General features: G+C 37.4%; 1 pseudogene; it reads right to left on the bottom strand.

Annotated features, from left to right (window-relative positions):
- Positions 1-1930: 1930 nt before the first annotated feature.
- Positions 1931-16674, bottom strand: LOC122755128 (annotated as a pseudogene).
- Between the last annotated feature and the right edge of the window lie 1041 nt (positions 16675-17715).

The raw sequence follows: 17715 nt of genomic DNA, 5'->3' as shown, positions 1-17715 counted from the left end.
CTAGTTGGCTTTCCCCCAAGATTATATTCAATTTATTATCTATCTGTATCTTATTTGTATGTAGTTGTTTGCATATTGTTCCTCCCATTAGATTGCAGGCTTATTGGGAACATAAACTATTTTTGCCTTTTTTTTAATTCCCAGAATTTAACACAGTAACTGACATATAGCAGATGCTTATTAGATGCTTGTTGCCTTGGTGACCATAGAGCAATTTACCCATACCATTCTCTCTAAAATTAATAGTTCCATGTCAGTTTTCTGCATACAAAAAGAGGATGGCCAGCACATAGAATTAAAACTGACTCTTCCTTTCCTCTTCCTCTAAGAAAATATAGCCTTCTCTACACAGTATTTCCTTATCCAATTCTGTAGAATTGAAAAGAGAATGTTAGGATGGTAGCATACCTTGGATCATTACAGAAGATATAAAAACCAAATCATTACCCTTTTTAAATAATGTATATTTTTATATTTGTATGAAAAAATAGGATCATAATATTATTGATCTCAGAAGCCATCTAGTCTAATACCCTTATTTTAAAATGAGACCCAGGGGAACTGAAATCACCTGTCTAAGGTCACAAAGAATGTGTCATATCATTTCCCATCAGTTCATTACTTGGATTTGCCTCTACCATCATCATGTCCACTCACCAGATAGATGGTGGTTAAACATTTATCAACACATCTCGATGGGGAAAAGCAGAGTTTGAGCCAAGCACAAAATCCCAGTCCAGTAATGATCTTGGAGATGAGTAAAGAGAAGACATGAATACAATGATGAAATACAAGGAACTGATAGAAGGCCAAGAAATAAACCTAGAATAGGAGAGCAACTCTACAAGTTCAAGGAGAGTCTCAGAGAAAAGAATGATCTGGTCACAAGAATTGGTGCTTGGAAGAAATCAAAAAAGAGTTGCAACATGTAATATTAAATGAAATGAGAGGGGGCAGCTAGGTGGCACAGTGGATAGAGCACTGGCCCTGGATTCAGGAGGACCTGAGTTCAAATCCAGCCTCAGACACTTGACACGTACTAGCTGTGTGACCCTGGGCAAGTCACTTAACCCTCATTGCCCCACCCCAAAATGAAATGAGAGCTAGAGATGCAAGAATATGAATGATAGCTTATAACAGAAGATAATAAGCCATACCAAAGAATTGGACTCCCTGAAAATTAGAATAGGTCAAATACAAAATAATGACTCTGTAATAAAATAAGAAAAGTTAAAGTTTAAAAGTTTAAAAAAGTAGAAAATTAAAAGTATTTGGTATTAAAAACAATTGACCTGGAAAACAAGGCAAGGAGCGAATCTAAAAAGTATCAGATTACTTGAAAATCAAGACAACAGTATATGGAATATCATGGCAACAACTGTGAATTCCATGTGTTCAAAATGGGACTGTTAGAGTTTTGGAGAGATAGTGGGTAAAAGAAAGAAGTTACTGAACCAGCCATTGCTTAAAACATACAAATAAACCTAAAATACATACTGGGACTGGAGGATGAGGATTGGATGCCTGAAAACAACCCCTTTCTTCCACCCTTGAAAAACCTGCATGCTTTTTTGTGATCTTTCTTTCTCTCTCTCTCTCTCTCTCTCTCTCTCTCTCTCTCTCTCTCTCTCTCTCTCTCTCTTTCTCTCTCTCTCTCTCTCTCTCTCTCTCTCTCTCTCTCTCTCTCTCTTTCTCCCTCCCTCCCTCTCTTTCTTTCTTTCTTTCTTTCTTTCTTTCTTTCTTTCTTTCTTTCTTTCTTTCTTTCTTTCTTTCTTTCTTTCTTTCTTTCTTTCTCAGTACCAAGTCACTTTATTGGGATGTAAATGGTGGTAGAGATTATGAAAAGGTCAGATAACCAAAATATGCATGCACTGAAAGACAGGAGGAATGGCACACACAGTTCACAGGTGTGGGGAAAACCAGGTGTAGCTTAGCTCTCATTGTCACTGTCTCCAAGGGTGTGATTCTCAAAAAGATATTCCACCATGCCAGAATTGGGGCCCCCATTTTACACAGGTTGGTTATGTGATCACCCAGTTGTTTGATGGTCTTTACCTGTTTATCCAGGTAGTGGGTTTCAATGAAATCACATAAATGGGGGTCATTTTTGTCAGTTGCCAGCTTGTACAGTTCCAGTAATGACTGATTGAAATTTTTTTCCAAGTGCAGAGCACACTCCATTGTATTCATTCTGCTCTCCCAGTCATCACAATCTGGTTTCTTGATGTCTTGCAGGAAGATGAGGCCACCATTTTGGTTCTGCAGTTTCATCAGCTTCTCAGCATGCTCCTGCTCCTCATTGGACTGGTGGAGGAAATACTTGGCAAAGTTCTTCAGGACCATGTCATCTTGGTTGAAGTAGTAAGACATAGACAGGTAGATGTGGGAGGCATAGAGCTCCAGGTTGGTCTTCTAGTTGATGGCAGCCTCAGAGTCCTGGTGGTAGTTCTATTGCACCTGATCCCTTCTTTCTTGTTAAAAGATATTGTTGGGGGTAGCTAGGTGGTTCAGTGGATAAAGCACTGGCCCTGGATTCAGGAGTACCTGAGTTCAAATCCGGCCTCAGACACTTGACACTTACTAGCTGTGTGACCCTGGGCAAGTCACTTAACCCCCATTGCCCCGCAAAAAAAAGATATTGTTAACATTCATTTAAACCAAAAGTTTTTTTAAAGAAAGTATCAAAAGTGGAGAAAAGAAAGTGTACATGGCTCATACCTAAAACAGAATTTGTGCTAAAGTTAAATTCCACTTGTATATGGTGGGCACCAAATGACCAAAGGTACAATGAAAACACATTTTTTGTTATCTTTGGATGAACAACAAAACCAATAGTCTTTTATTTGTCACAGGAGATCCTGGAGTTTATAAAGAAATGTATAAATACAAAAACAATTCAGGTTGATTGTATGGCAAGAGCTGGGAATAAACAAATGGACAGCTGTGTTCCACTGATGTCCTTGAAGTGCTAAAAGAGAGCAGGGAAATGCCCAGCATATTGGTTGGACCCCTAGTGAACATATGGGAAAATAGGGACAAGATGGTCAGTTCTACTAGCTAAGTTCATATCTTGAAAACAAAATGCTACACAGTTCCCAAATTATATTGTGAAAATACTGAGTGTTCTCTGAAATGGAGGAAAGGTTTAACACAAGGCTGAAGGCATGCTTCCAATTTTATTAGAAATATTGTTTTGAATGAAAACTTTGACCTCCTTCTACTCTTTTCTCTGTAACATGTCATCAAAGAGACTTTCAGATTCATGGCTTTAAAGCTGTAAGGAACCTCAGAGGCCATTTAGTCTAGCCCCCTCATTTTTTTGTGTGTGAGGCAATTGGGGTTAAGTGACTTGCCCAGGGTCACACAGCTAGTAAGTGTTAAGTGTCTGAGGCTGGATTTGAACTCTAACCCCCTCATTTTACAGATGAAGAAATGGAAGCTCAGGAAAGTTGTGACCTGCGTAAGGTCCATATTATTGCAGGGAATATCCACATTGATAAGATCCAAAGAAGTACATACAATGGGTATTTTGCTTCTTATGGGCTTCATCCAACATATGAATAGCAATATGACTTACTAAAAAGCAAATGATTGAGATAGTTTCAAATTTCACAAATATTGTACATCTAACTCATGTGATATCACTTTTAATTTCTCCTGTCCATACCATAAGGTGAAGTATCTTTTCAGTGGTAGAATTACTTACAATAGGTGTGGTTGTATTTCCCCAGTACATGTAAGTTGAAGAATTTTATTTTTCAAGCTACGGAAGAACTTTGTGTGTCACTACTACTAAAAAAATACTGCTAAGGTGTCATAAAGTGCTGCAGTGGATAGAGCATTGGACCTGGAGTCAGGAAGACTCTTTGTGAGTTCACCTCTGACTTCAGACACTCACTACCTGTGCGACCCTGACCAAGTCACATAACCTTGTTTGCCTCAGTTTTGTCATCTACAAAATGAGCTGGAGAAGGAAATGGCAAATCATTCCAGTATCTTTGCCCAGAAAACCTCAGATGGATTTTCTAAGAGTCAGACAAGACTGAACTACAATAGTTTCTAAAAGATTATTTGAGAGAATATACCTGACTGTGATTTTCTCTTACATTTCATTATACTGGCTTCTTAAGTAATTAATAGTGTACTATGATAGCAGCATGATTTAGCATAAAGAGGGCTGGATTTGGGGTCAGAGGAATTGGTTTCAAATCTTGTTTCTGCTGTTTAGATACCCATGTGATCTTGGAGAAGTCACTATCCCTCCAATCCTTAGTTTTCTCATTTATAAAGCAAAAGGGGTTAGACTAGATATTTTCTGTAGGTCTATTTTATATCCTGTTTTATGCTCTATGTCATTTTTTTTCAAATAATAGAGAAATAAGGGTCAAAAACTGTCTAGGGAAATTACCTGAATCTGTAAAAGGAAAATATCCAGTGACTGTCATAGACAGAAATTATTTGGTTTTACTTTCTTTTATGCAAAGAAAACTCAGTTAGTCTCTAGTCTGGGGCTGGTTAATAATGAGATGCATTTCCAAAAAAAAAAAAAAGAAAAGAAAAGAAAACCAAACCTCATTACAGCTTCTAAGAAAAGCTAGTACTCCCTTTCACTCCAGCCCCCTCCAAAAGCTTTGTCTCCAGATGTTATTTAGTATTTATTTTGCAATGCTTATTATGACAGACCAAGCCATTTACGTCTTAAAGACGCATTGGTCTATTTATTTATAGAGAGACAGCTCCTTGAAGTGAACACAATTTGCTTTGGGTGTGGGCAAAGCTACATACCATTAGAAATGAATGGGTGGGGCTTCTTCCTCTAGCATGTTCTCCATTATTGCTTTCATTTCCTTTCCTTATGGGGGCTTTGGTTTTTTGTCCCATAAGGTTTAGCACAATTTACTTTAGAAAAAATAAAAAGAGTTAAGCTTTCAGTGCCATTATCCTTGCACAGGAAATGAAAGAAGCAAAACATAGGAATGATGGAGTTATTGGGCTTTGGCACATTCAATTACAAATCTGGCCCTGGTCATAGGTGGAACTGGAATGGCTGGAGACCTCTCCTATGTCACCTAGGCCATGGAGTAACTTGCTAGTGTTGGCCAGCTAGACCTTCTCCAATTGGAACTAGAATAGGCTTAGAAGAAGGGCTGACAGATGAGATAGAAGTGCAATGTTAGAATGTGTGGGTGGGAGAGAGCCAACAGGTCAAGGGTATTACAAAGTAGCAGCCTGGAAAAGGGCGTCAGTGACCAAGATGTGTAGGTGCTAAGGAATGTTGTGGTTTGGAATGGACAGGACATTCCTTCAACTATGTAGCAATCACTTTCAAGATGCCTGAATGTTCAAGAAGAAGTCTTGTTAAATTATCATCACAGGATCATAGATTAGACCTAGAAGGAACCTTGGAAGTCATCTGGTCCAACCCCTTCATTTTGTAGATGGGGATGCTGATGACCAGAGAGGTGAAGTGCTTGCTCAAAATCACACAGCTAGTCTTTGGCACAGTCAGATTTGCATCAGATCTTCATCCGTGTATTCAATTTGTTGTTATTGTTCAGTTGTATCTGACTCTCTGTGACCCCATTTGGATTTTTCTTGGCAAAGATATTGGATATTAGAGTGGTTTGCCATTGCCTTCTCCAGCTCATTTTACAGATGAGGAAATGGAGACAAACCAAGTTGAGTAACTTACCCAGGGTCATATAGTAATAAGTGTCTGAGGCTAGATTTGAACTTATCTCTTCCTGACTCTAAGCCTGGCATGCTATACACTGTGCCACCTATCCATGCATTTAATAGGGAACAATTTAAAAAGATTCAAGCATATCTTTTTTTTTTTTTTTTTGGTGAGGCAACTGGGGTTAAGAGATTGTGTCTGTCTTGTTTAATTCAGAAGACACTAAATATGAAAAGTACTGAGCAAGAAAGAACTACATTTTTATCTTTTTTTTTTGCAGGGCAATGAGGGTTAAGTGACTTGCCCAGGGTCACACAGCTAGTTAAGTGTCAAGTGTCTGAGGCCGGATTTGAACTCAGGTCCTCCTGAATCCAGGGCTGGTACTCTATCCACTGCACCACCTAGCTGCCCCTTAAGCATATCTTTTAAGTGTAGCATGATTTATTATTATTATTATTATTATTATTATTATTATTTTGCTGGGCAATGGAGGTTAAGTGACTTGCCCAGGGTCACACAGCTAGTAATTGTCAAGTGTCTGAGGCCGGATTTGAACTCAGGTCCTCCTGAATCCAAGGCCAGTGCTTTATCCACTGTGCCACCTAGCTGCCCCTTGTAGCATGATTTTTTAAAGGTCAAACTTTAAATGATTGAATAGCCTTTCATTTCTGAGGAGGTTTGAATACAGATCTCTATCATGGAACAAAAGCAATACCAACCTCATCATGCTCTTTGGGGTTAGAATCAGAAAATAGTTTTGCTCTGTTATAGTAAATTGAATGTGAGTCTGTCACCAACTTTAGATTAGACAGAAAATATTTCATTCTTGCCTGTGATCTTCTGTTGTAGTGTATTTACTTTCACATAGTTTCTAGGCTCAGAAGAGGCACCACTTACAGTAGAAAGAGTACTAGATTTGGAGTCTGAGGATGTGGGTTTGAATTCCAATCCCTGCTCTTCATGGTACTGCTTATGTGACTTTGGACAAGTTAATGTTTCACTCTGGGCCTCAGCTGTCTGACCTAAAAAAGGAAGGGATTGTACTAGATGACTTCTAAGGTCCCTTGCAGCTTTATATCTAAGAACACTAAGAATGAAAAAGGTTTTTTTTCTGACTTTACCTTAAATTTTAGTAAAATGGATTCTTTGAGAATTTTATTCATACTATATAGTTATTCATGTAGGGTAGTATTATCACCCCATACATTTGGGGGAGGGTGATATGAAATAACCTTGCTTCCTTTGAGAGGATGTGACTACTACAACTAGATTTTGATTTCAATTATCACAATTCTTTGGATATCCCATTTCATGGATACAGAAATGTTCCCATTTATTGTCTTTCCTTTGTTCTTTACTCCTTCCTGATTTCCCTTCTCCCTACTTTCCCTTCTTCTCTCCTACCTTCTTTTCTTCCTTCCTGCTTTCTTTCTTATCTGTCTGCCTTTCATTTAATGCATTGATTTAGCATATCAAAGGTTTAAGTTCTAGCATACCAGTCATGATTTCCAGGTAGATGGCTTCTGTTTCCTATAGCAATTTTCTCATATTGAAATTTCCTTAAGATAAAAATGTAGGGGCAGCTAGGTGGCACAGTGGATAAAGCACTGGCCTTGGATTCAGGAGGACCCGAGTTCAAATCCAGCCTCAGACACTTGACACTTAACTAGCTGTGTGACCCTGGGCAAGTCACTTAACCCTCATTGCCCTGCAAAAAAAGATGAAAATGTAGTTCTTTTCTTGCTCAGTACTTTTCATATTTAGTGTCTTCTGAATTAAACAAGACAGACACAATCTGCTGTAGGGTAAAAAATGCTTAATGAAGCATCAGAAGACCTAGGTTTCAATTCTAGCCTTGACACTTTAGCAGGGGGTTTCTATAAACATTTAGACTCTTTCATCCTCAATCTTGCAGTGGATAAAACATTGGGCCTGGAGTCAGGAAGATCTGAACCAAATTCAGCTTCAGACACTTACTAGCTCTGGGATCCTAGGGAGGTCATTTAACCTGTCTGCCACAGTTTCCCCAATTAAAAAATGGGGATAATAATGAATCATCATCATCATTGTCATCATTGATGTTATCAATCATCATCATTATAGCTTCCCAGAGTTGTTGTGAGGAATAAATGAGATATTTAAAAATTACTCAGTATAGGGAGCAGCTAGGTGGTGCAGTAGATAAACCACCAGCCCTGGATTCAGGAGGACCTGAGTTCAAATCCAGCTTCAAACACTTGACACTAATTAATATAATATAATATAATATAATATAATATAATATAATATAATATAATATAATATAATATAACATAACATAACATAATATAATATAATACAATACAATACAATATAATATAATATAAAGCCACTTCTGAAAGCTTCTGACAGCTCTCCAAGTAGAAGATACTGCATTATCTTTATAGAAGGTAAAAGAAAAACCCTCATTCCCTGCCCACCATTTTTACAGGACCCTCATTGCCCTGCAAAAAAAAAAAATTACTCAGTAGAGAGCCTGACACATAGCAGACACTTCAAAATGCTCCCTCCTTCTTTCCTTCTTTCATTCTTTCCTTCTTTCCTTCTTTCCTTCTTTCCTTCCTTCCTTCCTTCCTTCCTTCCTTCCTTCCTTCCTTCCTTCCTTCCTTCCTTCCTTCCTTCCTTCCTTCCTTTCTTTGTAAAGTGGGAAAAAAAATGGGCCTACCTCTATAGGCATATTATGAAAAAAGTGCCTTCTGAACCATAAGGTGCTGAGTATGGACTTTGTGGACAAAATATTCTATTCTCTTATAGGCAAGTATGGCTGGTTACATATTTTTCTATGGTTCCTATGCTATAGTATTCTTCATTGGTATTTTCAAAAATGTTGGGCAGGGAATGAGGCTTTTTCTTTTACCTTCTATAAAAATAATGTAGTATCTTCTACTTGGAGAGCTGTCAGAAGCTTTCAGAAGTGGCATATTATATTATATTATATTATATTATATTATATTATATTATATTATAATATATTATATTATATTATATTATATTATGACTATAATTATACCCACGAGTGTAGCATGGCATGGGGGTTAGAGTGCTAGGATTTTTTAGCTCAAAAAGACCCAGGTTCAAATACAACTTCTGACACATACTACCTGTGTGACCATGGGAAACCATTTAAACTTTTAATGGCCAAATCAGTTTGCTAAGATTAAATGTCATGGAGAAGTTGAAGATCTGTATCATTGGGAGTGAATTGAGAGAGAGAGAGAGAGATCGAGAGAGATCGAGATCCCTAAACAGATCAAAACACAGGTTTGGACAACTATACCTCTCCCCTCAAATAAATTATATCTAGATAGCTGTATATTGATCTAGATGTAGTTAGATTTATGTTTACATGTATCTAATTGAAGCAAATCATTTCAATCTACCTTATTGCTCTCTAATATTCCTGATTCACATTAAATATAATTTTAGGAGTAGGTAGAGCTTGTAAGCATGTTCCAACAGGGTAGTAGCTTCTGTTTTTGTATGCTTCATTGGCCATGAATGTCTGTGGTCCAACTTAGGTTTCAGAATGCTACTGGCTTTTGGGATGAGGAAGATTGAAGAATCATAAAAATGGAAAGGATCTCTAGAAACCACAATGAAACCACAAATCTGCTTCAATAAAAGGGTGAAAGGCAGCTGTTCTATTGGCTAATTAAATGTTAGACACAGATAACTGGTCATTTGGGGATAAGTTGTCAGTTTTCAGGTTTTAATACTCTTGTGTCCTTTAAAACATCAGGGTAGAAGTACCACCACACAGTCATACCCCATCAAAATGAGCCTGTATACCTGGAGATTCCATTGCTTGACAGCTCTTGGCAGGGACCCAGTTTGACTACAGTGAAATTCTTCCTCACTCTCCTCTTGGTTCCATAATTTTCTTTTTGTTTGTCTCACTTAGGTTATTGTTGCATTCATTCAGACTTTGGCATTTGATTTGTTCTTTGCCCTTTCACCTCAAAGACTTCTGTTCCCCTTTTTCCCTCTGAATTTAGGCTCCCTAGTATCAATATACAGCAGTACATTTGACTCCCTTGTAAATATGCTCTTCGCTGATTGCATGATTTCTCCAACTCGCCTCTCACACGTCGTGGTTCCGGCTGCCCTCTGCTGGTTTTGGTGACCATTGCAGATGAAGTTATTCTGCCACTGGGCTCTGAGATAAGTTGATTCTCACTAGGACATGAATAGAGACCTAACAGGAAATGGGTGTTTTTTAGAGATGCTTTAATCTCAATAATGTTTAGCCTTTTAACAGAAGGAGACAATGTGCTATAATGGAAAACACACAGGACTTTTGTTACATTACCTGGGTTCAAGTCCTAGATTTGACCCATGTTTGATCAGGGATCAAATCACTATGCATTTGAGCCTCAGTTTCCCAATCTATTGAATAGGACTAAACACTTTCCCTATTGAGTTGTTAGAATTATCAAGTGAGATAATATATGTGAAATGTAATATTCATAAAAGTTTATTTTAAGTAATCAGTTCCTATGAATTATTTAATATGAATTTTTGGTTTCATCAGTGAAATCAACAGATTTCTTCAGTGTAGGGAACTCTCAACATAGACACTCTTTCCCCTGATGAAAGCATCATGTCTGAAATTTATAGTGTTAGAGAGTTAAGTATGGCACTGAGAGGTTCAATGATCTGCTCCAGGTCACATGGCTAGCATATATCTGAGGCAGCCCTTGAACACAGGTCTTCCTTATTTCAAGGCCAGCCTTCTATCTACTATACTATATTTCTATTCTATTATTATTTTATAAGCGGTGCCATTTTTGTATTAAATTAAATTTAGATTATCTGGATATATGAATTAAGTTCTTCTCTTTAATGAATATCAGACTATTCTTTAAGCATTTAATGTTAATGAAACAAAAATGACTTTCATACAAAATACATTCTCTCTTGCCCTCTTATCCCAAATCTTTTGCTTTTCCAAGTGAGACTAGAATGGAGGTCAGAAATGCCCAGAAAACTTTTATTTGCATGAAACTGAATCATTTTCCTGCTTAAGCTTTGCTTGTCTACATCTTTCTGGAATCATAAATTACTTTCACTGGTGGTTTGGATGAGACTGAAATCCACTTTCCTGTAGCATTTGGTATTTTCCAAAAGTGAGTCATAATCACTTTTTATTATGGGAAAAAGGAGAACTCAGACTTGTATAGATGTAAGGCTCCAAAAAAGGGGCTGATATCCAAATAACTACCTCGTAAGGAAAATCCCTTTGATTCTAGATAATTGTTGTTTTTATTTTTTAGTTTTTCAAATTAAAACATTGCTTGAAAAACAATTAAGACAAAGGCATGTCTCTTCCAAATAGGAAGGGAAGGAACTTGCTCAAGTACATATATCTTTGTCCTATTCTGACTTTGTCATTTCTTTTGGAAGCCTGCCCTTTCTCCCTGCCTCCCCACAATTCTTTCCATCTCCAACCATTACTTATTCTCCTGTGCTGATATTATAGATGGTCCACAGCAGCCACCAAAATCTTTTTGGAATTTTAAGGGGAACTTCTTCTACTCTTGATGCTTCATCATGGCGGAGAGAGAACCTTGCATTCTCAAAAGGTATGCTAATGGAATACAATCCTTGGCAGGACCTACCAAGCTGAAGGTGGTTCAATTATAGTTTCTGCATGGACTCTGTGTCTATCATTTGAATAATAGCTGAATGAAGTGCAGGGTGGCTTACTACTAGATTATCCTCCAACTGAATTTTTATTGTTGTTGCTCACAACAACTTCTGAAGGCTATATGGGGTATAAAGTTTTACATGTGTGTTGGCAGATGAATAATACACATCAATGATTTTAAGGATCATTGAGGTGCTAAATAAGGTGAAAATATCTAAGAAAATCTTGGAACTTTGATCAAGGAGAAAAGAATGACCACCATGAGTGACTTCTTTGTCCAATTGAATATTCTTTTTGGTGGAACAATTCTGTTTCAAAATTATTCTTTGACTATGCTTTGTAAGCCTAGTGTAGTGAAAAGAACACTGGACAAGAGATATGAGTGCAAATCCTGTCTCTGACAATGAACTGTGTGACACAGGTGAGCTACATCATCTCTAGAAGCCACCATTTCTTCATTCTTAGAATAAGAATAAGAATATTCTCGCTATTTAGCACAAAATAATGGTGATACAAAGTACTTTTTAAAATGTAGAGGATGGGGCAGCTATGTGGCACAGTGGATAGAGCACTGGCCCTAGATTCAGGAGGACCTGAGTTCAAATATGACCTCAGACACTTGACACTTACTAGCTGTGTGACCCTGGGCAAGTCACTTAACTCCAATTGCTTCACCAAAAAAAACCTGTAGAGGACTATACCAAGGTAAGCTCTTATTATTCTTGGTGGGGGACATTTAGTGAGGACAATCTCTCTACCAGCAAAAGACTCATGATAAGAGATACTTAAGAGTGCCTGCTTAATTTCATGCCCACCCTTATGATACTGTTATTCCTGAGGCTTAAGGCATATGACGACCCAATTTCAGGTCTTTTCTAAACAGAAGCCCCACTCCTGATTCTTTCCCAGAGATAAGTAGGGAGTTTAGGGATGTTGGTTAGATACTGAACAAATTAAGACAGTTCTGTAGTCCAACTACACTGGATAACTAGAATTCATATGTGAATTCAAGTTGTTATAGCACAGATTGCTTATCTTTCCTTTTTACCAGGGATTCTTAACCTTTTTGTGTGTTATGGATCCCTTTTGTAACCTAGTGAAGCCTATATATCCCGTCTTTGGAATAATGGTGTTTTTTTTCTCTATTAAATTATAATTGAAGGAAATGCTAGATTTCAGTTAGAAGTTAATGAAAAAGGGGCAGCTAGATGGCACAGTGGTAAAGCACGGCCCTGGATTCAGGAGTACCTGAGTTCAAATCCGGCCTCAGACACTTAACACTTACTAGCTGTGTGACCCTGGGCAAGTCACTTAACCCAATTGCCTCACTAAAAAAAAAACCAAAAGAAAACAAACAAAAAAAAGTTAATGAAAAGAAAGATTTAGTTTTTATCCATTCAAATTCATGGACCCCCTAAAATTTATCCATGGAACCTCTGCTTTATACAGTATTTATGAAGCTTGATATGAATAATTGGTAGTGTAGAGTAAAATCATCATTGTCTTAGAGTCAAAGCACAGGGTTAAAATCTCTCTTTTGTCGTTGACCACCTGTGTGGTCTTGGGCAAGTCAGTTTACTTGTCCACCTCATCCCCCAAAAACCCAAGGAGTTAAGTAGATGATCTCTAAGGTTCCTTCCAGCTTTAAATCCATAATCCTATGATCTCTTAAGAGAAGGAAAACTATAACTAATAGGTTATAACACAAAAGATTAAGCTGAAGGAACTATATCTTGAAATGAAGGGAAGATAAAAATTAGATAGTTTTCTCCAAATAATAAGATAGCTTTGATCATTGGTTTCATTGGCTATATAATTGGCTGCCACTCTGCACAATAGCAGTTAATTCCAAAGTCAATGTACCTGGAAAGGGGACGGAGTTAGAAAACTCAAATGGAGAAGAAAGAGGGATGAGGAGTTTTCCTGTGAAGGTAGGGCTGATTTTATCTGGTCATCACTTCTGTGCCTTTGCAGAGAGCTACCCTCTTTCCCATGTAGGTTCAGACCCAGAAGCAGGAAGGAGAGATAATGAGGACTTGGTACCTAATGAAATGCTAATTGGTTTTCCTTGTCAATTCATGAAAGATTCCAAGTTTTATTTTGGAGTGAGAGCTGGGTGGTGGAGAGAATGTCATAGTTGGAAAGGATTGATTACTTACTTAGTTTAAAAATAAAACCAAAAACTGGTTTTTAATATGAATTGCATTTTTTTTACATATTATCTCCCCTTGTTAAGAATGTAATCTTCTTAAAGACAGGGAGAGCTTCATTTTTGTCTTTGTATACTAAGTGCCTAGCATAGTACACAAGAGTAGACACTTATGAAATGTTTGTTGATTGTTTTCAACATGAAAAGTATAAAGAAGCCATCCTGCATGACACATGTGGCACAATGGAATGAGCACTGAATTTCGAGTCAGAGGAAATCCCTCTTCTCTCACTTTATACTTTGGTCAAATCACAACTTCTCTAAATAGTATTACCTTGAATATTTCCACCCCACACCCTTTCTTCCTCTGATGTGAAGGAATTGGATAAGATGGGCACTAAGATACCTTTCAGCTCTACATCTAGGATACTATGATACTACAATGCTAAGTGTAGTGTTTTTCAAATATCTGAGTTTAGAACAGGATGGTTTCCCTCTGCCTCTTTGTTGCTTTTGTGTTAAAGGTATGTTCATTATTTCATTCTGCTAAGAATCTTCATATACTAATGGACACACAAAAAGTCAGACTTGGGGAATACGAGAAAAGATTTTGAGGTAAAAAGAATGATTTCTTGCTTCTTTTTGTTTTTATGTTATAGGTCCTGGACCTCAGAACAAAACGTCATTAGTGTTCTGTTTAATCTGTACCCAAGAATTGCTGCTCTGAGTCAGCTACTGCTGTTACCAATGATGCTGAACCCATCATTTGTATAGCACCTTATAGGTTTCACAGTGTTTTCAAATATGTTTTTTCCTTTCGAGTTTGTTTGCAAAAATTAGGAATCTTTATTTAGTGTTTTGGAAACATTGGAATGGCTGATCTCCTAGTAAAGAGTTAAAAATAATTTTTAAAATGTTGAAAAAATACAGATTTCATAGGTGGGAGTCCATTTTACATTGAAATCTAATCAGAGGGCATAATTAAAATAGTAGCTAATTCTAATAGAAGACTAATTCTAGAATAGAACACTCATTAACCAGACTAATGAGAGAATGGGAAACCTTCATAAATTTTCTTTTGGGTAAGCTGTTTTCTGGGTAGCCAGGAAACTTTTTTTTGTTTCAACATTGATTAATAAACCTTTCTATATGCATTAATCCACTTTCTGCATGAAGTACAATATACTCAATAGAATTTAATATTTCCTTGATTCTGAATCTTTTAGTGCCCAAAGGTGATAATTCTAAATGACAATTTTCATCAAATAGAATCAAAGTTCCTTGATTGTAGAACATGTCAGAGACAAGGATGAATTTGTATTGATGTCAGATGCTGTCTTTGGAGGTTTGGATAAAAAAAAAAGATATTCAAACTATCAGTTTACTCTGCAGTATTTTTCCTTTTTCTCCTAATAGTAAAATACAGAAAAAAAGTTTCCAGTTAATTGATGATTCAGATTAGGTAGATTCTGATGGATTGAAATCTTTAAAGAATATTGGACCAGAATCCAAAGCTCTGGCTTTGAGTCTCAGTTTGCCATGTGTAGTTCACTCGTCCTCTCTAGGCTTCAGTTTCCACATCTGTAAATGAGGGATTAGACTAAGTGATTACTAAGGTTCCTTTCAACTCTAAAAGTTTTAATCTAGGCAAATTATGCAAGTAGGTTTTTAATGTTCTCAAGATAAAATGAATATTATTTTTTTTCTACAGGCTTGGTATATTCTGTGTGTGTGTGTGTGTGTTGGGGGGGGGAGTTGTTATATACATTTATACAAGAGGCAAGCATGGCCTAGTTGATAGAGACCTATGTTCAGTGCCTGGGAAGACAGGGATTCAAGTCACACCTTTGACACTACTGATTGTGTGAGTCTAGCCAAGGTCTCTCTCTCTCTCTCTTTCTCTTTTTGGCCAAGTCTCTTAATCACTTAGTGCACAAGACAAGTCTAAGAGTATAGGTTGCAGAGTAGGTGCCCAACCTGAATGGTAAAAGCAATTTCTTCATATGGAAGTTCTCTATCCTAATGAATAAGAGATCAGTCCCTATCCCTAAGTATATTTGTTAACATATCCTAAAGCATAGGGTATTTGACTATATGTGGACACAAGGGGATATGCATGTGGGCAAGAAGCCATAGTTTATATATGTTCAGAGTTGTGTGCTTCCTGGCTATTCACATACTGACATGGGATCTAGAGAAAGGTCCCTCAAATGTTTGGCAGACTCTTTTCCTTTCTTTCTTTCTTTCTTTCTTTCTTTCTTTCTTTCTTTCTTTCTTTCTTTCTTTCTTTCTTTCTTTCTTTCTTTCTTTTTTTTTGGTGAGGCAATGAGGGTTAAGTGACTTGCCCAGGGTCACACAGCTAGTAAGAGTCAAGTGTCTGAGGTTGGATTTGAACTCAGTCCTCCTGAATCCAGGGCTGGTGCTCCATCCACTGCACAACCTAGCTGCCCCCTCAGCAGACTCTTTATGGAGGATTAATGGGAGGACAACAAGTAGGATGAGAAAGATTTGGACACAAAAAAAAGTTGGACGATTGTGATCTGCACTATTAGAAAGTATCAAAGTATGAGTTTTAGAACAGTTGGAATCAGAAGATTAAACTTTGTGTTGTCATTTGGTGTGAGTTAGATGGATATGTCTGAATATCATTCTGAGATTTTTTTGACTTGTTCCCCCAGATAGGCCTATTGCCTCTTTTTTTTTTTTTTTTTTTTGGCCTGGCAATAAAGGTTAAGTGACTTGCCCAGGGTCACACAGCTAGTAAGTGTCAAGTTTCTGAGGCCGGGTCTGAACTCAGGTCCTCCTGAATCCAGGGCCGGCGTTTTATCCACTGAGCCATCTAGCTGCCCCCCTATTACCTCTTAATATAATGATAGCTAAAATTTATTCACCACTTTAGGGTTTGTGGAGCACTTTATATATATTTCATTTGATTCTCACAACAATCCTCTGAGTTGGATGCTGTTGCTGTTGTTATCCCTATTTTGCATATGAGAGAAGCTTACCAGGGTCATATGGCTCATACGTGTCTGAGGTGGGATTTGAATTTGCGTCTTTTTGACTCTAAGTCTAGCACTTTAATTTACCCTATCACTCACCTGTCTCCTTGCTGTCTTTTGCCTCTTGGGTAGCAGTAGAAACTGATGCTCTGCCAGGATCCATGTGAGATGATTAGTTATTGGTGATGAAGATGGTAGTGGTGGTGGGTGACCCCAGCCACACTTGCTATTATTTCCCTTTGGCTTACAAAATAAAAGGCTTGCATTAACATAGTTCCCTTCCCAGCTCCCCTTCTTCCTTACCTCCTTGTTCACTCAGGGCAACACAGTCACTTGGAAGATGGGAACAGAAGATAGAAGAAGGGAATGTTGGGGTTGGGACTTTCCAGGCTCTAGCTTTACCCAGAATTGGACATCAGTTATAATTTCTACTATTGCTGTGCATTATGGTTGACTGGCTGAAAGGGCTGCATCACATATCTAGGGTAGTGGTGATCTTACTGGGTCTGGTGACACTACTAATCAATATGATGAAGTTAGGAAACCTTGGCATACAATAAAATGATAATGCATTGACTGTGAGATGAGAAATGTTATTCATTTCCTGCGTTAATGAGACAACAAACATTCAACATGTACCTACTATGTGCCACATCGGAATATAGACGGATCATTCTTAAATTGGTTTCAATGAATCTGTCACAGATATTTATTCCTGTGAATAGTGACATTACATGAGCATATCATATTAGCAATGAGACTGGTTTTTGTGTGTGATTTATGAAATCAGTATGATTGCTTTTATAGGCATTTCTTATGTTTGCCAGGCTGCCTGCATGATAAAGTCAGAACTGAAACCTTGTCAAGATCACTCTTCTCTAAAGTTAGCTATGGTTCTTGGTTCATGTCCAACCATTGTTCAGAAATCAGCAGTTTCCTGTTTAACTGATCCTAGTATTAGTCAGTTTTGCTTTAACTTAGAATTATATGTACTATATGCTAGAACTTAAGTCCATAATTGACAATAACAAATGAATAAAGTCTACATGTGTGAACATTTTAATTCTCAAACTAATAGTTTGTTTATTTAACTGAAAACGAATGTCAACAAACAATTGTGTTTGTTGAGTCTAGCAAAGAGATAAATGATGTTTTATATTTACCTTTTGTTTCCAATGCTAATTGTGTTTTTTTAAACACTCTT

The sequence above is a fragment of the Dromiciops gliroides genome, chromosome 4 (assembly GCF_019393635.1).
Source record: "Dromiciops gliroides isolate mDroGli1 chromosome 4, mDroGli1.pri, whole genome shotgun sequence".
Taxonomy (NCBI): Eukaryota; Metazoa; Chordata; class Mammalia; order Microbiotheria; family Microbiotheriidae; genus Dromiciops; species Dromiciops gliroides.
Note: the sequence above shows the minus strand (reverse complement) of the source record. Positions and strands in the feature narration are given on the sequence as shown.